The sequence below is a fragment of the Canis aureus genome, chromosome 16 (assembly GCF_053574225.1).
Source record: "Canis aureus isolate CA01 chromosome 16, VMU_Caureus_v.1.0, whole genome shotgun sequence".
NCBI lineage: Eukaryota > Metazoa > Chordata > Mammalia > Carnivora > Canidae > Canis > Canis aureus.
In genome coordinates, this window is record NC_135626.1 from 38881475 (window position 1) to 38900969 (window position 19495).

Sequence of the window (19495 nt, forward strand, 5' to 3'; positions counted from 1 at the left end):
TTCCCAGCTGCTGATGGGGTCGTTTCCCTCTCGCCAGTTCAGGCTTTCCCCATCCCTCCTCCCCCACTGCTCACTGTGGTCCTGGGAGGTGGGAGCCTGGGAACAGTGGGGTGTCTGAGAGCTCGGAGCCCTCGCACCCTACAGCGCCCTTCCTGCGCTGCCCCCCCGCCCCCCCCGCCCCCCCCCCCCCGTCTCGGCGCTGCCCGATCTCAGGCTAAGAATGGAAAGTGGAAGGGGGAGGTCTGCCCAGGCCCCACGCCCTTGCACCCTCCTTTGCAGTATTGCTTAATCCCCCTTCCCCCACCTCACCTCGACGGGAGAATTGGCGGTGACGGGCGGATAGCGGAGGGAGCGGGAGAGGGACGGGAGCCTCCGGGGGATTTCTCTCTGGCTTCCTCCAGGCCTCCCCGCCCCAAGAGCTTGGGACTTGGGCATCCCCCAGCTCCCTACTCACCTTCTAGGGGACCCGATGCCCCTTTCCGGGCTCATCTCACACTTGGGTGCTAAAGGCTTTGCTGGAGGGTAGTGGAGGTTGTGAGTGCGTTTTGGTGACCTGTTCCTCTAGGGAAAGTTCTTTCAGCTTGGAGCCCCCATCTCTGCCAACACCTTGGCACCTATTGCAAGAAACACCCCCCCACCCCCGTGTGTGTGTGTGTGTGTGTGTGTGTGTGTGTGTGTGTGTGTAGACCTTGTGGTTTTAAGATCTATAAGCTTCTGATAAAGGTGGCTGTGTGCATCGACGACAGGGAGAGATCCCAGAGTGTGGCCCAGGCCAGCACAGACTCAGCCCAGATGGCTGGGGAAGGGGGTGTGGACCAGATCAGGGAGGCCACCCAGCCATGCCAGCTCCCTGGGTTTCTCGGCTTTCAGAGCCTCAGGCTCCTGGTGTTACCCCCAGGCTTCTCCCCTCCTACAGGCTCCCTGGGAAAGGGCTGAATGGCACCTACTGTTTACAGTGGCTTATTTTTCCCTCTAGTTGGGGGCTGACAAAGCCTGCTCTCTGAAGATCTAGGGCATCTCATTCTGGCTTAGTGGGTTTGCAGGAGGGATGTATGACTTGTCTGAGTAACTGTGAATGTGTGTGTGTACTGCCTCTGAGCGTAGCCGACTGGGGAAGAATGATAGGAAAGGCTGGTCACACTTTGGGGGAAGCCCTGTAGCTCTCTGTGGGGTGGAGTGGGTGGCGTGTCCCCATCTGGTAACTCTATCGAGGTGTGGGGTATGCTTTGCATTTCTCCGTGACTCCCTGGCTCCCGGAAGGGTTGGTTTTGGAGGAAAGGGTGGATAATGGAGTGACTTCAGACTTAGTTCTGCTCTAGACTCAGGAAGCAGAGATTCTGAGTGTGAGCATGTCTATGCATTTATACTGAAGGCTCAGTTTCTTTCTTTTCTTCTTCTTCTTCTTTTTTTTTTTTTTTATTGTTGTTTTGGTGAGACAGGAACATTTATTTCAGTGAGGCCAACACCAGGAAGACAGCTGACTTAGTTTCTTCATTTGTAAAAAATGGCTATCGGTAGCAAGCCCCACTCGCTTGAGAGGGACACCTCTATAAAGACCCCAGAGGATAGTGTGCTGGGCAGCCTGGTGCAAATAGTAGTTATGGCTGGGGTGGGGGATGGGGGTTCTCAGACAGGATTCTCTTCCTAAATCTAGGTCACCCTCTCTGCCTTGGCTCCCCCACCCCCATCCTTGCCCATCTGCGGGATGGCAGAACCAGGCAGGCCATTGCCCCCGGGGCTGTGGAATTACCCTAATGCAGGTGGTAGCTGTGGCCAGAGAGCCTGTGGTCAGAGAGGACAGATCTCTCCACCAGGCTTTTCTTCCTCTGGGGCTCCACACCTTCTCCACCTTCCTTCTGCCATTCCTGCTCAGCGTCCTTGTCCCTGTCTCTCCCCTGCCCAGTGGCCTCCTTGTCCGGCTCACTGGACAGGGGCCCTAATCGGATTGGACAGCTGAGATCTGTGTGACGGCTGAGAGCAGGCGGGGGGTGGGGGGTAAGCCAGTGGGAGGATGGTATGAGGGCTGCCCCTGGCACTGTCCAGGCCTCCCAGGCACCACCGTGGGCCTGCGGACTCCTGACTTGGCTTGGCCCCGGGGAAGGGGTGCCAGAGGAAGCTAGGAATGAAGACCTGGGGAGGGAGAGACCTGCCCAGGACTCCAGGACCTCTTTGATCTTTGGTGGCCTTAATGTCACCATCTCTGACTGACCTGGAGGAGAGGACAGCAGGTGAGAGCCAGGCTTGCCCTGCCTTTCCTCCCACCATCCCCATGGCCCCTCTTTCTTCTCTCTTCTTGTTGGGAAATATGTGCACTTTCCCCATCCAGCCCCTTTGGCCAGTTCCCCCCTGTGGGTCACATCTGGGAGCTGCTGGGGGCAGCATGTGTCTGCCTCACTCTGGGTTGTTTCCTCCCCTGGAAGGTATTTCTCTCACTCACTCTCTGGGCTGGGCGCCAGGACTCCTGGGTTTCCCGCCTGCCTCTGGTGCAGGGTTGCTCTGCAGGCCTCCAGAGAGTCGCTAAGCTGGTTTCCTGCCTCCCTGTGTGGGGAGGGCATTCTCCCTGGGCTGGGAGGTGTCAAGAATCCCAGGTGGGATAGGGGTGGGGGCACCACAGTCCCCCCGACTCCTCCCTTCTAGCCTCTGACTCAGCTTGGGGGCAGCACATGCCCTGCCTGGCAGGCATGGCCTGTTCTCGCCTCCAGGCTTCCATCTTTACATGTGGGCAGCCAGGATCTACTGCTATCCTTTTTAGCTTTTTTTCCCATGGTATCTGGGGGTGGCCATTGAAACCTCTATGTCCATACCCCCACATTTGGGGGAGCAGGGGATTAGCATAATTGAGGCTGGGGCACTATTCCGTCTTCTCTCCAGCTGGGCCAGGATGAAGGAAACCAGCACAAACTTCCCCATGCCAATTCCCTCTGCCCTCAAAAGACCAGTCAGTGGAGCCAGGCCCTGCCCTCTCGGTGCCCACAATGTGGTTGGCACTGATTTGTCAGAAATTGGGAAGGTTTCCCTCTAGACTGCTTGCCTCCTCTCTCCTCCTCTTGGAGGGCAGGGACAGCTCTAGGATTGTAGGCACTTATGGGCAGGCGTCCCCCTTGGGAAGGGGTGTGGGATGCCCCTGAGATGGCCAAGTTGGCACCAGCCCCAGGCTGGAGCGCTGGACTTGGTTTGGAGCTGGGAGTTTGTGGGGGAGAGCAGGACACGGGCCTCCCTGCCCCCCTCGTTTCCTGCTCTTTGGGCAGCTGTGGGCGAGAAAGGCTGCAGGGACTATTTTTAGTTGGTCTGTCCCCTGGCAGGAGGGACGTGCAGAAAAGCACGGGGCAGCAGAGGGGCTGGGCAAGGTGAGGGTAAGCAGGCAGGCGGAGGAGTGAGGAAGAGCCAGAGGGGCAGCAGATAGGGTGGAGAGGTGCGTTGGGGCTAGGGCAGGGCCTTGCACACAGGGTCCTGACCCAGGTAGATGGGTGGGGTGGGGTGGGGCGTGGGAACCCTGGGGACCCCTCAGGGCTCTCTGTTCTAGACTTAGAACTGGAAGGGGCTTGTGAGACCACCTAGGCAATCCCTCACCCTTACAGAGGGGCAAACAGGCCTCCTTGGACGGGGGTGGGGAGAATGTCACTTGCTCTAAGACACCCAACCAGTCATCGGGCTGCATCGGTCCCATCCCAGACCCCTCGTACAGAGTTTCTCTCATCAGGGTCCCTCGGTGCATCTGGTGGGTTGTGACTCCCTGCCCTACTGCAAAAAGGAGGACCTGGTCTGCTTCCCTCTCTGCTTGTTTATGCAGGGTCTCCGGTAAACCCCAGCTTGGTTTGTTTATAAATCTCCATCATGTGGAGAGAGCCTGTGTCCAGGCTGGAAGGAGGTCAGGGTTGGGGTTTGTTTAGGTGGCCTGTGGCCACTGGTGTGAATCGAGGTGCTGGGCCTCTTCCAACAGGCTCAGAGGCTGATGAGCCTGGGCTTGGAGACGCCTTAGGGAAGGGGCAACAGGTCTCATTCCATCTTAGAGACCCAGAGAGGGCCTGGATGTGTCCACAGTCCTGGGATGAGCTGAGGACAGACCAACGACTAGGATATAGTCTTGCAGGCTCTCCAGAGCCCCCATCCTGCCCCCGCCTAGGTGCCTAGGTCTTTCTGGTTGTTTGCCAATGCCACCGACAAAGGAGGGAAGCAGGCAGAAGAGTGGGTGGATTACCACAGGCTTCCAGACACAAGTGAACCCTCCTCCCAAGGCCTGGGGGGCAGGGGCAGCTGGTTGAACTTTGGGAGGATCACGGTCCCTGAGAATTCAGCCTCCCGCCTCAGCCTCATCCCTGGGGCCTGCCATACTGCACAAAGACTATGCTGTGAGTAGCGCCCCCTGGAGTTGTTCAGGGCCCTGCGTTTGGAGCCAAATGGGGTGCTTCTGCCCCGCCCCACTTCCTTCTTCCAATCAGCATTGGATCCAACCTGAAGGAGGTGTTCCAGGTGGGCTTGAATCCAATGTGCCCTCCTCCACCCTGCCTCCTGCCACTGCTCCTATTCCTCTGTTGCCACCCCCTCCCCACCAAGCCCGGCACAATGCGCCACAAATTGTGGCACAGGAGCCCATCCCCCTCTCTCCACTCAGTCTCTAGGTCTCTGGGGGGCTGATTTATCATGCCCCCCATCAGGCCTGCTGCAGTGTGTGAGAAATCAATAGTGCAAATGGATTGAGGTTGTTCAGCCTGTCGACTCCCCTTGGGCCCCCCCCCCCAACTCTCCGGGGACTTGGCGAGTTACTCAGTCCCTTTCCAGCTCCACGGAGGAAGAGATATACACACCTAGTGGTTGCAGCTGGAGCACTGAGCGCAGGAATCACTCTTTCTGCCCGTCTCTGTCTCTGTCCCTCTCATTCTCTTTCTCTCCTATACTGGGCTGGTCTTACTTGACAAATGCTCTTGAACATTTATTTTCTAGGTTGGGTGGAGTGGGGGTGGAGGGGTTTAAAGGACAGTAGGCTGCCAGCCAGAGGTGAGGGGAAGCAGGTGGGTGAGGGAGACGGTGCCCAGGGAGGACTAGCTGGGGAGGGATTGGGTGACAGCCCACCCCATCAGCCTCTGGTAACCCAATCCCTGCACCCCACCCTCCTGATTCCCCTCCTGTTCAACTGTTCAACAGCTTCAGCAGCTGCTGGCAGGAGCAGAGCTGGCAGGAGTGTGTGTGAGTGCATGTGTGTGCGCCGGGGGTGGAGAGGGGCTGTGGGGGCAGGAGGTGCTGCCAGGACATGTTAAAGGAGCCGCGCAGCCAGGGTACGACTTGGGTGGCAGGAGGAGGTGGGGCTGGTGGGGAAGTGGGTGGTGAGTGATGGGCAGGGGGCAGGGGGCGGGGTGGGGCAGGGCAGGCTAGGGGTCTCACAAAACTTGTCTGCACTGGAACAGGACCTGGCGAGCCAGGGTGGGCAGCGATGAGGGGTTGGGGCGGGACAGCCACAGCTTGCCCTAGGATGCCTGTTCTTCGCCAGGGGGCGCATGTAACCATGGAGGACAGACACAGCCTACCCCTGTCCCCAGTGCCTGGGCTGTGCCTGCTGGGCATCTCAGTCTTGGTGACTAAGTCACTTCTGTCCTGGGGCTGGCAAGATGCCAGGCTCAGCTCTTCTCGGTAGGTGAGTCACTGCCCTGGCATCTCCCCCGGATGCAGCTGAGTCACCCGGCTGTGCCTGCTGGGCAGGTGGGCACCATGCTTGGGGTGGGGTTGGGGGGGACCGTGTGTGTAGCCCCCGGTGCCTTCTCTGATCTGCCTCTGGTGTGTCCTGGCCCCACCCACAACCCTGCAGCACCGTGCAAGGATGGTGTTTGTCCCATGGGCTCTGTGGAGGGGGTAAAGGATGAAGCAGGAGGCAGCGGGGTACTGTGAGTCAGTGTTTGGTTCGGGGTGAAGGGGGGGCAGTTGAGGAGACTGTGGGCCAGAATCTTAGTTCTGCCGCCGCTTCTTCTGGCAAGTTGCATGACCTTGGGCAAGGCAGTTTCCTTTCTTCACCTCAGTCTCCTCATCTGCACAGTGGCAGCAGGATCCCTGCCCCAGATGACCCTTCAGGGACTGTGTTCATCAGATGGAATGGGGCCTAGTGTGCTTGTGGGAGGAGCTCCCTCTGGGATGCAGGAGGGGAAGAGGAGTCAGGGGTTGGGCAGGTTCCAGCACACATCTCCCACCCTGCCTTCATCCAGGTGGTCCTGGAGGGCAAAGCTTCCCATCTGCTCCCCACACTACCAGTGGTGCTATTGGGTAGGAGCTGCCCACAGGCTGTGAGAGGGAGGCCTTGTTTTGCTGGAAGCGTGGGCCCTCCTGGGGGCTCTCAGGGCTATTTTGTATCTCCTTTGGCTGCTGGGGGCTCTCTTGGGTTTCGCCTAGTTTGGAGAGGGATCCCTGCCTTGGGAAAACAGTGGCTCAGGCTCCTTCCCCAGCCCAGTGCCTTTTTTGTGCAACAGGGCAAGGGCGGGCCCCAAGAGTGTCTTTCCTAAAGAGCAAGGAGCCCCTGGGCCTGTGGCTCTTCTCCATGTACCAGTCTCCTGCTGCCTCCTGCACTTTTCTCCCTTCTGAGTGAGGGTCTCTGCAGGTTGGGGGATGGGAACCCTGCTGTGGGTCCAGCATAGCTGGAGTTCAGCTGTTGCAGACTAAAGAGTCCTGGCCTCCCATGGGGACCTCTCCGGTTTCCTGGAGTCAAGTCTAGGTGGGGCCAGACACTAGCCCTGTGGGACTGGATGCCCTGAGCAGGGAGGACGTACCCCAGAGGCCTTGTGGGCTGTGTGCTTATACATAGGGGTGTATGAGTGTCTGGCCCCCTGTGGGGAATGGGTGTGTGGGTGTATGAATCTCATCCTTCATCTGCACATGGGCCTACTGCTAGGTCTGTTTGGGAGTGTGCCCCACACTCTGCTCCATGACCTTGTGTGTCTTACGTGAGCTTGCTGGATTCTACTCAAGGGTGTGGATACATGTGTGCCCTGTGTGTGCACGTGGGGGTGCACACCTGTGTGCTGTGAACATGCACACGGGTGTGCATATACGGGTGCCCTGTGTATGCATTTACACATCTGAATCTCGATATGCGCCAGCGTGCATGACCCTATGTGCTGGCAGGTATATGCGAAGGCCGCCCTTGATGGGAGGCAGCGTACCTGTGTTTGTGCATACTTGCATTTTTGTGTTCAAGGTCTTTCCCCTTTAGCCTTAGCTGGAGGGGATACCGGTAGAATCTGGGGCAGGAAGAACCTGTGCCGGCGAGGGGTGCCTGGCGCAGAGCCCCCACCCCAGGCTGGTCTCTCACCGGGGTGACGCCCCCTGCTGCGGGTTAGACCCAGGTTGCAAGGCCCGGGGGTGGGGGGAGCGCTGGGGGAGAAGGGGTTAAGCGTCGGAGTCCACATCTGGGAGCCATTGGCGCATTCCTGCCCGCTGAGCGCATGTTTGCGGATGGATCTGGACGGGACAGGACGGGAGGGGCTGGGCGGGCGGTTCGCACCGGTGGACGGAAATCCAGACGAGAGCGAGAGACAGCGGGGCCTGGAGGGCGGGAAGGGGCCCGGGAAGCGCGGCCCGAGCACCCTTCCCCAGTCCCAGTCGCGGACCTCAGGGCCGCGGTCCCGCCGACCGGCCTGTCCTACCTTCGCCTTCGCAGGGCTGGGTGGCGTGGGGCACGTAAAGCTGGAGGGAGGCAATCAGATCCCTCGGCCCTCCACCCCGCTGGGAAGCCAGGGCCATGGGGGACAGAACCCCGTGTCCGCTCCCGACCTCCAATTCCTAGTCTGTAAAGCGGGGGGCCTGTCGGGCCGGTGGCTTGGAGGGCTCGGCCAGCCCGGTCAGGCTGAGAGTCTCTTCCTCGCTGGGGTGGAGGCCTGGGAGTGTGACACTTCCCCTTCCAGTGGGAAGTCCTGTGGGGGCACTTGTGGCCACTTCTCTGACGGGGCGCGGGGGGCGGGGGGGGGGAGTGTTGTTCCTCTGTGATTGTTCTTTCATCCCCCAGTAGGCTGCTAGAGGTGGGGACGGGAGCCGTCCTAACGGAGCGGCCTGTGGCTGTGTTGGGGGACTGGGGTCTCTGCAGATGCACAGTGGTTCAGATCTGACCCCCCACCCCCCTCGCTAGAACCAGAACGTGAGCTTTCCTGGCTCCTCCAGCCTGGGCCAGGAGAGAGCAGCGGGGGTCCGAGAGCCCTCAAGCATGGACGGGTGCTCCTGAGCGCCCCCTGCTAGCCTCCTGGGAGATCCAAGGGCCACTGCCCTTTGGAGGGAAAGGGGGCTTGGCGAGGGGACGCCGTGACGGGTTGGGCTGGGCCCGACTTCCTCCGACCCGCTCGAGCTGAAGAGGTGTTTGGAGGAAGAGCAGAAGAGTCATTACTCGAGGGAGGTCTCCCTACTCTTGCACTTCCTTTTTTTTTTTTTTTTTGCAGATGAGAAAATTAAGATTCAGAGAAAGGAAGCGACTTAATTCAAGGTCGCACAGCTCTCAGGTCCGATTGACCCCTGGAGGATTATAAGTGTAGGAGTCAGGGGCCTGAAGGCTAGGGCCAGAGTCCCTGTATTCACTTCCACATCACGCCCTCTTCCCCGGTGAAGGTGTGTGGGGCGTGTGTGTGTGATCCGTGCCCCTGCCAGTGTGGGTGTGGTTGGGGGCAAAGCAGCGCCGTACCACAGGCTGCTGTCCTTTCTCTACGGAGCCCTCGTCCCATTCTTTGCGCAGAACTTCTCCTCCTCCTCGCTCCGAATCTCTCCTTTTGGGGCAGAGGGAGGGAATTCTCCCGGATTCCCACGGTCCAGCCCTCCGTTGGGCACGTCTCCTTTAAGACTCGCCCTTCCCCGGGTCGGCTAAGGAGGGGGGGCGTGATCCTGAGGGCCCGCCCCTGGCTGGTGATAGGTCAGTGGGCGGGCGGAGGCGGGTCGGGGGGGAGAGGGCCTCCCCTCCCGCTCGGTACCCTCCGCCCCCCCCCCCAGTCTGGGGCTCCGGGTAAAGTTTCAGCCTCCGCACGTGACTCGCCATGGCCGCTGCCTTCGCCCCGCGCCCCTGAGCCGCGGCCCCCCAGACGGCTCCTCTCCCGGGACCCCGCGCCCCTGACGCTTAGCAGCCCCGAGGCGCAGGGTCAGGGCAGACGCCGAGCCCGCGGGCGCCCCGGACGGACTGCTTCCTCCCGCTGCGAGGTAACCTCTGCCCCGGGGATTTCGGAGAGCCCCCGGCTCCCGCGGGCATCGGGGCCCCGCGGCCTGCCCCGGACGGGAGCGGCGGGCGGCGACGCGGTGCCGGGCGGCTTCCGACGGGAGCCCGGGGTTTCCGGGGCTCCCAGCCCGCCGCCGCCGAGCCCGGGGTGGGGGAGCCCGGTGTGCGCGCCGGTTGCGCCCGAGGGTTCGCGCGCAGCCGGGAGGCTCTGGGGCTGTCTCCGCGCGTGTCCCGGCGCCGGGAGCTCCCACTCCCTCTCCCCTTTCTCTTCAAAAACAAACAAAACAAAAAAGACTTTCAAACCTGTTTGGGGAGAGATCGGATGCCCAACGGACGAGCCCCCTCCTTTCCCTGCTGTTATCTGAGCTGCCCTGTGGTTTGGGGAGAATCGGCCCCGAGGCCCACCCCCACCGGAGCCGCCGGCTGGGGGGCGGGGCCCGCTCAGCTGGTGTCCCCCGTGGAGCGAGGGGAGCCGCCGGGCTCGGGTTCGGGAGTCAGTGCCCAGCCGGCAGGGGAGGCAGCTCTCTGGGGTCTGGTGCCACCCCGGGGTTGTGGAAGCTTTCTGGGGCGAGGGGAGGGCGGGATGGGCTGGTTGTCTTTGCTCTGCTGAGGATGCCTGGGACTTGGTGCCACCCACGAGGAGGGGAAGCTGCTAGCCAGATGTGTATGTGGAAGGGGGGGCGGCGCTGGAAAATCGGCTTGGCTATGCCCCCTCTCTTCTCTGGGCACTGCCCTATTGTCAGGCTGCTCGGTGGGAAGGGGGGCAGGCCACCAGTGTGCTAGGCTGGGGATGGGGACCAACCCCTCTGGAAGTCAGGCAGCAAAAGCCCCACAGCCTTGGGAGATATTTCCCTGCCTCTGTCCATCCTCTCTTGGATAGGATGCCCGTGAGCTGGCGTGGTGGGGTACCCTCCCCACTCACCTGGTGCCAGCTTCCTCTTCTTTTACCAGATTGCCTTCTGCCTGTGGGCTGTGTGCACATGTGTATGTATATGTTCTTAGAGGGACTTGTTCCTGAGAACACTCCCCCACCTTCTGCTGCAAACTCCCCCTCGCTTTTGCTCCTGACCACTGTCCCTTCTCCAGCTCCCTGGGTGGGAGATTCAGGGATGTCTCTTGTCCGCGTCCCTGGCTGCAGTGGTCACAGGGCAGGGTCGTTCTGGGGAAGTAGTTCGGTAAGGGCACCAGGTCTTGCTGCAAAGTGGGCTCAAGCCCCAAACTCTCCTCCAGGGCCGTGTGCTCTCGGCGGAGTGGCTGGGCCGGGGAAGCCCCAGATTGGAGTGGAGGTGGCTTAGCACCTTGGGGCTTCCCCCGTGGGGGGTGGGGATGAGTCTGGGGGAAGAACAAGAGAAAGAGTATTTGGAGCTGGAGGAAGGGGGGTGGTCAGGGAGGTTGTGGCTATGAAAAGATGTTAGTGCACTGGGAGGGGCTAAGAAGTCATTTTGCTTGGGAGGCTGGGCCGCGTTGGTCCTGAGACAGGAACGGTCACTAGGGTCAGACTGCAGTAGGCCCCTGGGAGCTGAGGCTCTTAGCTTTGGACTTTGAGGGTGTGAGTGAACGTGCACAAAATGGTCACCGCAGGAATTTCCCTACGAGACTAGTGAGGGCACTGCAGATGAAGCGGCAGTTCTGAGAAGACCCTTGGAATGGCTTGGAATGGCTTCATCTTGGCCACCTCCTCCTATAACCCCCAAATCTCCATCCTTCGTTTGACCCTAAATGCCCCTGCTACCATTCTGGGACACTTCTCTGGTCCACCTCCTACTCCCAACCATGTGGCAGCCTGGCAGGAAGCTAGCTGTGGGCAGCCCCATCCTGATCACCCCTATGCCTCCCCCGCTGGGCATAGTCACCCACATGTGCCATGACGTGGTTCCTGCCACCCCATATGGTGTGGGGGAGAGGACATGGTCTGAGTGGCCCTTCAAGTCTGTTTTGGGGGCATTGACCCAGATCCCAATTAATCAGCTTCCCTTCCCTAAATACTTTGGTCTTAGAAGCTGGCTCTGTCCTCTGGGACCTTTCCCCCAACCTACTTCTTGCTCAGACTCTAGGTTCTCTAGTTCTCAGAACTGTGTGACATGAGGGTGGGGCCTGCTCCAAAATATAAAACCTCAGTGCCCAGTTCCCTCTCATTTGTTTGGGCAGCATGGTCTGGGGCAGGGCAGGGCGGGACCTGGGCTGGGCTGAGGGGTAGATGTGTTTGGGCCTTTCTGGGGGTCTGTTTAGGAGCAGTATCTGGGATCTAGGGTGGTGGGCATCTGGGGAAGGTAATCCTATCCCCATGACTAATGAACATCTCCATTTGCCCGGCGCCCCACACCCCTTTCTGGTGGCAGTGGTTTTCGGGAGTGTGGGAAGCTGGCAGGGTCCCTGGCAAGACGACCAGGGTTGTCTTGACTTACTGGGTTTTGGGAAAGGAGTGTGGCAACTGATACCCCAGCTCCCAGGGCTTTGGCTGCACATCTCCTCTGATGCCTGCTGTCTTTCTTCCCTCTGTTTCCCTCTCCACCCTCTGGCTGCTGTCTAGAGCCCACACGGTTTGTAGGGGGATAGAGGGTGGGGGCGAGGGCCTGGATCTCCGTGTGTGTCCACGGAGTGTTCCGGGGATTGGCAGGATTGGCTGAGAGTGTCTGGGTGTCCCTGCAGGGTGGGCGGCGTGCAGGGACCAGGCCCAGAGTGTGTGAATGTGTCAGCGTCGGTGTGTCTGTCCCCAGTCTGGCTCGGGTGTGGGTGTCTCTTGCTCGTCTGGATCTGGCCTGCCGCTCCAGTCCCCGCCCCCCTTCCCCCCCAAGCTGGGACCGCCTGCTTGCTCTCCCTCTCTCTCCGCAACTGGAGCCTCCCTTGCCTGTTCCTGGAATTTGGAGAGGAGGAGGAGGAAGAGGCAGGCAGGCAGACCTCCCACACTCTAGCCCGCCCGCCTGGCATCCTGGGGAAATGAACTAGGTGCTGGAGAACTCAGGTTTCCCTGCCTTCTCCAGACCCTCTGACACTCGTCACCGAGTCCAGGGAGCCAGGTCTTACAGAAGGGCCTCGGGCTGCCCCCCACCTCCACCTGCCTGGCAGTGATGGCTCCTTCTTTTACCCAGCATCCTGTCTGCTCAGCCCCTGCCGGGACCTCCAGGCACCACTGTCGGCCTGGGGAGCGGGTGGGGGATTAGACTGCTGCCAGCCTGGCCAGCACCTGTTGCCAACCCCCAGCCCTGTAACTGGAGCCGGCCATGGAGGGGGCTACAAAATGACAGGTGGAATTTCTGCAACCAGGCAACCCCCCCCCCCCCACTGGATATGCTTTTCCCTTCCGGCCGGAACAAGGAAAGCCTGTCCCCCCCTCAAGTGTCAACCTGATCTCATGGATGATGTCCCAATCCTGCCTGTGGGGGCAGGGCCTGGGAGATAGGCAATGGAATGAGTTTATTACTGTTTGCCCAGTGACAGCCCCCCTCCCACCCCCGCCCCCTTCACTGGCTGCAGAGCTGGCCTGGCCTTGTTTAAGTTAACTGAGCTCTGCTGCTCTGGGAGGGCTGGGGGGCATGGGGGTTGTGGATGGGGGTGGTTCTCTGTTAATGTTTTAATTGCATAAAAACTGGGAGCTCAGCTCCCGACCAGTGGGGAGTCTGGGTCTGGCTGGCCGCCCGGTTTGGGCTAAATATAGTCTGGGACATCTGCAGAGAAGGGGAGGGGGGTGGAGGGAGGTTCCATTCCCCCCACCTTCCGCCAAGGTGCCCTCGTCTGGGCGGGCACCTTGGAGCAGGGAGGGGGGATTCCTCAGCACAAAAGGCAGGGGAGAGGCGGCGGGGGCTGGGTACAGTTGGGATCTCGCCCGTCTGGCGGCGGGGAGCTGCCTCGGATGAACCCGGAGGCTCAGGACAGGGCTGGACTGGGGCGCCCGGACTGGATCCAATGGCTCCGCTCCCCTCCCCCGAGCTGCTTGAGGTCAGGCAGTCTCCGCATGTCGCATGTCACGGTGCCCCGGCCGTGTGTCACTGTGACCCACTCGCTGTGTGCCTGTGTGTACACACCTACCTAGGAGTGGCTCCCTCCCGGCCCCTCCCCCGGAGCCTCTGTCCCCCGGGTCCTACCGCAGATCCCCAGCCCTCCTTCCTTCTGTCCCTCGGCCCACGGTGAAACCTCCAGCCCAGGAATCGAGACTTGAGAAGGGGAAGCTGCGGTGGGGAGTTCTCTGATCTCTAGTCACGGCAGGAAGCGGAGGGGCGGGGGCAGGGGGGACCGTGAGCGGTGGCCGGGAGGGAGGGCGCGGCAGGCCCGCCACCAGCCTCGCATCCCGCGCTGGCACTGGAGGGGTGACCCCTCCCGCTGGCCCCCGGCCCTCCAGCCCCAGTGGAGGAAACTTAGAGGACAGCTGATTCTCCGGGGCCCCTAACAATCATCATCACCGTCCCCCCCCCCACGCTGAAAAAAATGCCTTCCTGTCACGTGCCTGTCACTTCCTGTCCCACTGTGGTTCCTGGGATGTTTGTTGTTGGTTGCCATGGAGATGGCTGCCGTGGGCACTACCCTGGTTCTTGTGGGGAAGGAGCTGCCCCTCCCCCTCAGGCCCACAGTTGTTGGGGGGGCACTTGGGAGACCTGCCTTGGGGGCTATTTCGGGCTGAGTGTGTGTGGTCTCTGATGCCCCGGAGCCCCAGGGCCCCCCCAGACTTCTGTCTGTGGGAAGGAGTCATAGCCACCTACTTAGACCAAATGTTGGGGGGAGTGTGACCGTGTCTGGCTGTGCTTGACTGTGTCTGACCGGATTTTGCAGACCCTGTGTCCTCCAGCCTGGGTGGTGCTGCCTTAAAGATGCATCATCACAGAGCTTCGTGGAACCTCTGCTCCCTATCTCCTTTTACCTTTGGGACCCCCTTCCATCTTGCGTTCTCATGGAAACTACCTTCCCCAGAGAGCCCCTCTGATTTCTTGGGGGTACAGGCTGGAGTGGGAAGAGGCTCTGGGCAGGTTGTGTGTGAGTCCGGCGGTGGGGAGGTGGTGATCTGCAGACCATCCTCCCCCCTGCACACAGCTTCTCCCTGAGTGTGCAGGCCCTGTGCTCTAAGGGGAAGGCCATGAGACTTTGTGACCCATTCTTCCCACCCCCTTGTGGGTTTCCCTCTTCAGCCAGGGATGGAGAAGAGAAGAGATTCCCCCTAGTTCTAACCCCCAGCTGGTAGGCCAGTGTAGCATAGGAAGTTCCTGGGGGGTCGATGGATGGGGGAGTATGGGGCGGGGTACAGTCTGACTCAGGCCTAGTCTGGGGTCAGAGCCAAAAGGATATCCTGAGGCAGGAGGGGGGGCGTTTCCAGCTTCCCTGCAGTCTGGGTCCCCGGGGAGGGGTACTGGGAGGGGGCTGGTAGTGCCGTGTCCTGCTGACTATCTGCCTTAGGATTTGGAATCTGGCAGTCTCAGCTTTAGGGCAGAGCTAAGGGGATGGGCAGGAGGGAGGAGAATGTTGTACACACACACACACACACACACACGTGCGCGCGCGCATGCACACGCACACCCACACCCTTGTTGTGTGCTCCCATTGTGAGAGAGCTGTGCTTCCTGCATGGTGGAGTGGGCAGACGAGTGGTGAGGGGGCACTTGCCAAGGTGAGGGTGGGGAAAGCCCCATGCCAGGCTGGGAATGAGAACGGTGGTTTCCAAGCTGGGGGGTCCCCTTTGTCTGTGCCCCTTTGGTCCCCCATCCAGACAGAGGTGCCTTTGTTTGGTCCACACACTCCTGTGGTCTGGCTGTGGCTTCAGCAGGCTCATCTCTTCCTCTTCCTGTTTTCTTCCTTCCTTGTAGGGTGCTCCCTCTCCTGGGGGCCTGGGCTGGCCCCTGCCCTTTCACCTACTCTCTGTTCCAAAAGAAGACCCCGTGGGTTCTGGGTGGCCCCTTAGGCACTCCGAGCTTCGGAGGTCCCAAGCACGTCTCCCAGGGGCCTCTAGGGTACAGGAGTCAGAGGCACCGTTGTGCCCTCAGAGACCACCATTTCCTCCTCCCAGAACCTGGCCTGTCCTGGGTGTGGGCTTGTCCACTTGCCCTTTCTACTTGGTGCTCAGTCGCTGCTGAGCCGGTGGCACGTGGGTGTCAGGTGGTCCTGTGTCACTGGGGCAGAACCTTGGGCCAGGTGGGGCACAGATGGAGGACACATCGCACCCACTCTTCTGGGACTGAGTGCTGCATCTTGAGGCAGTTGGGCAGTGGTAGCATCTAGAGGGTGATGCTAGACTTCAGCCTCCCTCCCAGCCCCCTCTGAGGATGTGCTCAGGGCCTGCACATGTTTGGGGCAGGTTTTCAACCAAGTCCTAGCTCCAGTGAGGCAGGTCTGGGGCTCCAAGTGTCTGGCAGAGAAGAAGTGCCCTGCACCTGTCCCAATCTCAGCACAGTCCAGGTGGTCCCTGTCAGGCCCTGCCCAGGGATAGTGATCTCTTTCTCCAAGTGGGGCTGGCCTGGCTGGCTCCCTGCAGCTGGGACCCTGCTGAGCAAAAGGTGAACAAATGACCAGAGTGGCCGGATTGTAGATTTGTCAGGAGGAAGAAAGGTGAAGAGGGAAAGAGGGAACAGTGTCATCACTACTCCCTAAACCTTCCTGAAGATCTGAAGAACTTAGAGGAGGGGAGGATTGTGGCTTTGTGTGTGTGTGTGTGTGTGTGTGTGTGTGTGTGTGTGTGTGTGTGTTTTCCTGGAAAGTTTATAAATAGTTCCAGCCCACTGTTCTGGTTTGAAATGGGCAATGACCCGCCCTGCCCTGCCAGCTCCTGGTAGGGTAGGGGGTTCAGAGGGGCAGGTCTTTGTTTCTACCAGGGCTTGTGTTCTGTGTGGCCCTCTGCCCCCGACCCAAGTTGAGCTGAGCTTTGGGTGCCATTTGCCTATGATTCATGGACTGTCTAGAATGCTTAGGAAAGCCCCTGTCTCCCCTTCTTTTGAGCTCCCCAGGTCCTGGTCTCTCCCCACTCCGGGACCGCCTGACTCCTGTTCCTTGGAAGCTGTTGTGGCAGGGGAGCCTGGGGAACTGAGAGGAGGGAGCGTATGAAGAAGGGAGGCTGGCCCAGCAGGGTCTGGGACCCCTGGCTCCTCTTCTCTGGGACTAGGAAAGGAAACAGTCTCTTCCCCTCCCCAAATCCAAAGGTTTCCCTTTTTTTGGTTTGTAAGATGAAAGGGAATTTGGGAAAGGGTTGTGGTTGGGCCTCCACCACAGCTGAATACCCCTCACCCACATCCCTCTGCTCAAGTCTGGGGGGAAGCAGACCCTGGGAAGTGGGTAACTCTCTCTCCGGGGCCTGTCTACCACACTGCTCAGGGAGCAGGAAGGGGGAGCAGACACACGGGCCAGGGAGGCACAGGGTGTGGTGAGAGGTGGGTGGAGAGGGGCCCTGCTGCCCAGCACCTCTTGTGCGCCTAGGGCTGTGCTACATGCTTTCCAGACTGTCTGAAACCACACCCCCAGTTGCTGAGGGTGGCAGCTCCCAAGCCGGTAAACAGATGCTCAGAGAGGTTAAGTGACTTGCCCAAGGTCACCCAGAGTGGCAGAGCTGAGATTTGACTTTTCAGATCTCTTGTTCTCTCTCCCATCTTTATGGCTCAGCCAGCTCTTGCCTTTTCCTAGGTGTGAGTCTGGGGACAGCTGGGGATGCCTGACAGTGGGTGAGGGATCCTGGCGCCTTTGGGGAGTGAGGGCCCTCCCTTCTACAGTACCCAGACCAGGCTCAATCTACTGGAGGTGTGGGCCTGTGGTTTTCTCTCCCTTGAGGGAGGGTGCACACGGGCAGTGGAGCTGGTATGGGGGGGTTGGATGTGGGTAGTTTGTTTTCCCTTTCTTTGGTGCTGGTTTCAGTTCTCTGACCGTGTCTTCTCTACCCCTGGGTGCAGGGAGCTGGGGCTCAGATGCCTCCCCAAGGGTCATGGCTCCAGAGGGATGAGGCAGGGCCTGTGCTCTTTGCCCCTGCCCCCATCATCCCTGCCCTCGCCCATCCCTGTTCCCTGGCTAGCCTGGCTCTTGGCCCATTTCTGTGACCTTTACCTCCTCCCATGGCCCAAGGCCCTCCCCGGGGAGCTGAGTAACTGTGTACCAGAGTTTGCAGGCTGTGCTGGGTTAGGGATAGTAAGGCTCTGATGGGGTTGGGTAGGCCTTTCGGTCTCTCCCTGGGGTGTGAGTTTGGTGGGGCGGGGCTTCCAAGCTGGGTGTCAAACTCCATGTCAAACTCCTCACACTCCTCACGGGCAGAGTTGAGGCATGGAGGTGGCTATAGTTACTTCTCCTCTGGGGGCCAGGGTGGGATGCAGAGGGTCTAAACTGGATTGACTGAATCTCCCCTCCCTGCCCCAGAAGCTGGGTCGGGATGCCTAGGTTCTGGAGTGAATGGCTTTTTGGGCCTTGGCTTCCCAAGCCTTACCTCAGGGAGGCGGGCCCCCGTATGGACCTGGACCCACCTGAGTGTTTGTCAGAGGGTGCGCCTCAGTGTGTGTGTTGGGGCCTGGTGCAGGGAGGCAGGTACAAAGGCCAGCTGGGCCGTGGGAGGGCCCGGGAATGCGCAGAGTGGGCAACCGTGGGGCTGTACTTGTGTGTCTGCCGGGAGCTGTGTCCTGGCTCCGTGCACCCAAGCCCCGAACCGTGTTCATTGTGTGGTGAGGCCCAGGTGTGGAGAGATGATATCTCTGGGTTCCCTCACGTGCGTGCCCGCACACACACAGGCTAGGGCGTGCAAGCATGCTCTTGCCCACCCAGACATGCTTTCCATAGGCCTGCGTGAGTGAGTTTCTGCGAGAGAGGAGAGAGAGAGAGAGAGAGAGAGAGAGAGATTGACTGTCAACGCTGATGAGGCTCAGCCAACCCCTCCTTCCCTTGCCTGGCTCCCTCAGCTTGAGAGTTCCCGTTGTGTGGGGCCCCACAGGGGTGTGGGGGGGCTGGAGTGGCAGCTGGCCCGATGGGTGGGGCCCCTGTTCCTCTGACGTCAGCCTTCTCAGCCTGGGAGGGAATCAGGCAGGGGCCTGGGGGAGGGAAGGGGGCACCTCATCCAGGAGTAAGGAGAGAGGCCTTATGGTTGTCATAATTAGTACCAGTAAAAATCATGGTCATTAACAAGGTCCAGATTTCACTCCTGAGGGAGCTGCCCCCTCCCTAGCAAGTACCTGTCCCTGCCTCCCCCTCCCTCAGCCTGGGCCAGCTGGGCCCAGAAGTCTGGCCTTGTCCACAGTGGCCTTGGCAGGAACTCCTCCATCCCAGGCATGGTGCTTGGCCAAACGCTGGCCGTGTGCATGTCCTCTGGACTCCAGGTCTGAGCTTGGAGCCTGGTGCTTAGAACCTGGGATGGCCTGAGCTTGGGCTGAGGGGTGGGGGTGGGGGTGGAGGATGAGGGGTTGGGCACAGAGGCAGTCCTTAGTTTGGGTCTCTGGGGCCCTGTTTCTTTCATTTTTTCCTCTCTTCTCTTTTTTCCCTTCCTTTCTTCTTCTTTTTTTAAAAATATTTTTTATTTTTAAGTAAACCCTACCCCCAACATGAGACTCAAACTTACGGCCCCAACACCAAGAGTTGCATGCTCTACCGACTGAGCCAGCCAGGCATTCCCTTCTTTCTTAACAGCTCTATTGAGATGTAATTCATATGCCATAAAATTTACCTATTAAAGTGTACAATTCAGTGGTTTTTGTATACTCACAGATTGCACAACTGTCACCACAATCAATTTTAGAAAATTGTCATCACTCCAAAAAGCGCCCTCATAGCTATCAGCAGGCACCTCCCATTTCCCTTAGACCCATATCCTAGCCCCTGGTAACTGCAGCCTACTTTCTGTCTATAGAGGTCTGCTCTGTGGACATTTCAGATAAATGGACTCGTCAGTATATGGCCTTCTAGAACTAGTGTAAGGTTTTTGAGGTGTGTCCATGTTGTATCAGTACGTCATTCCTTTCTATGACAGAATAAGTTTCCATATGGGGGCACAACATTTTGTGTCATTGATGCCACATGTGTCCATTACTTGATGGACATTTGGGTTGGTTCTACTCTTTGGCCATTATGAGTACTACTGGTATGGACATCCATGTACAAGTTTTCGTGTGAACTTAGGTTTTCCTATCTCTCAAATAGATACCTAGGAAGGGAATGGCTGGGTCATAATATAACTGTTTAACATTTTAGGAACTGCCACACCGTTTTCTAAAGCAATCTCCTGGGGATCCCTGGGTGGCTCAGTGGTTCAGCGCCTGCCTTTGGCCCAGGGCGTGATCCTGGAGTTCTAGGATCGAGTCCCATGTCGGGCTCCTGGCATGAAGCCTGCTTCTCCCTCTGCCTGTGTCTCTGCCTCTCTCTCTCTCTCTCTATCATGAATAGATAAGT

The 19495-nt window shown here is 59.5% G+C and overlaps 1 protein-coding gene across 2 annotated transcripts in view; it reads left to right on the forward strand.

The window, feature by feature from the left end:
- The window catches only part of RARA (retinoic acid receptor alpha), a 44426-nt gene that overhangs the window by 208 nt on the left and 24723 nt on the right, over positions 1-19495 (forward strand). Inside the window, exon 1 of one of the 2 annotated variants that reach the window (XM_077853132.1) lies at positions 8959-9153. The exons of the other annotated variant lie outside the window; for it this stretch is intronic. The gene's annotated coding sequence lies outside the window, so the exon portion shown is untranslated. Of the gene's footprint in view, positions 1-8958; positions 9154-19495 lie in introns of those variants that run through there. 2 annotated transcript variants of the gene reach the window in all.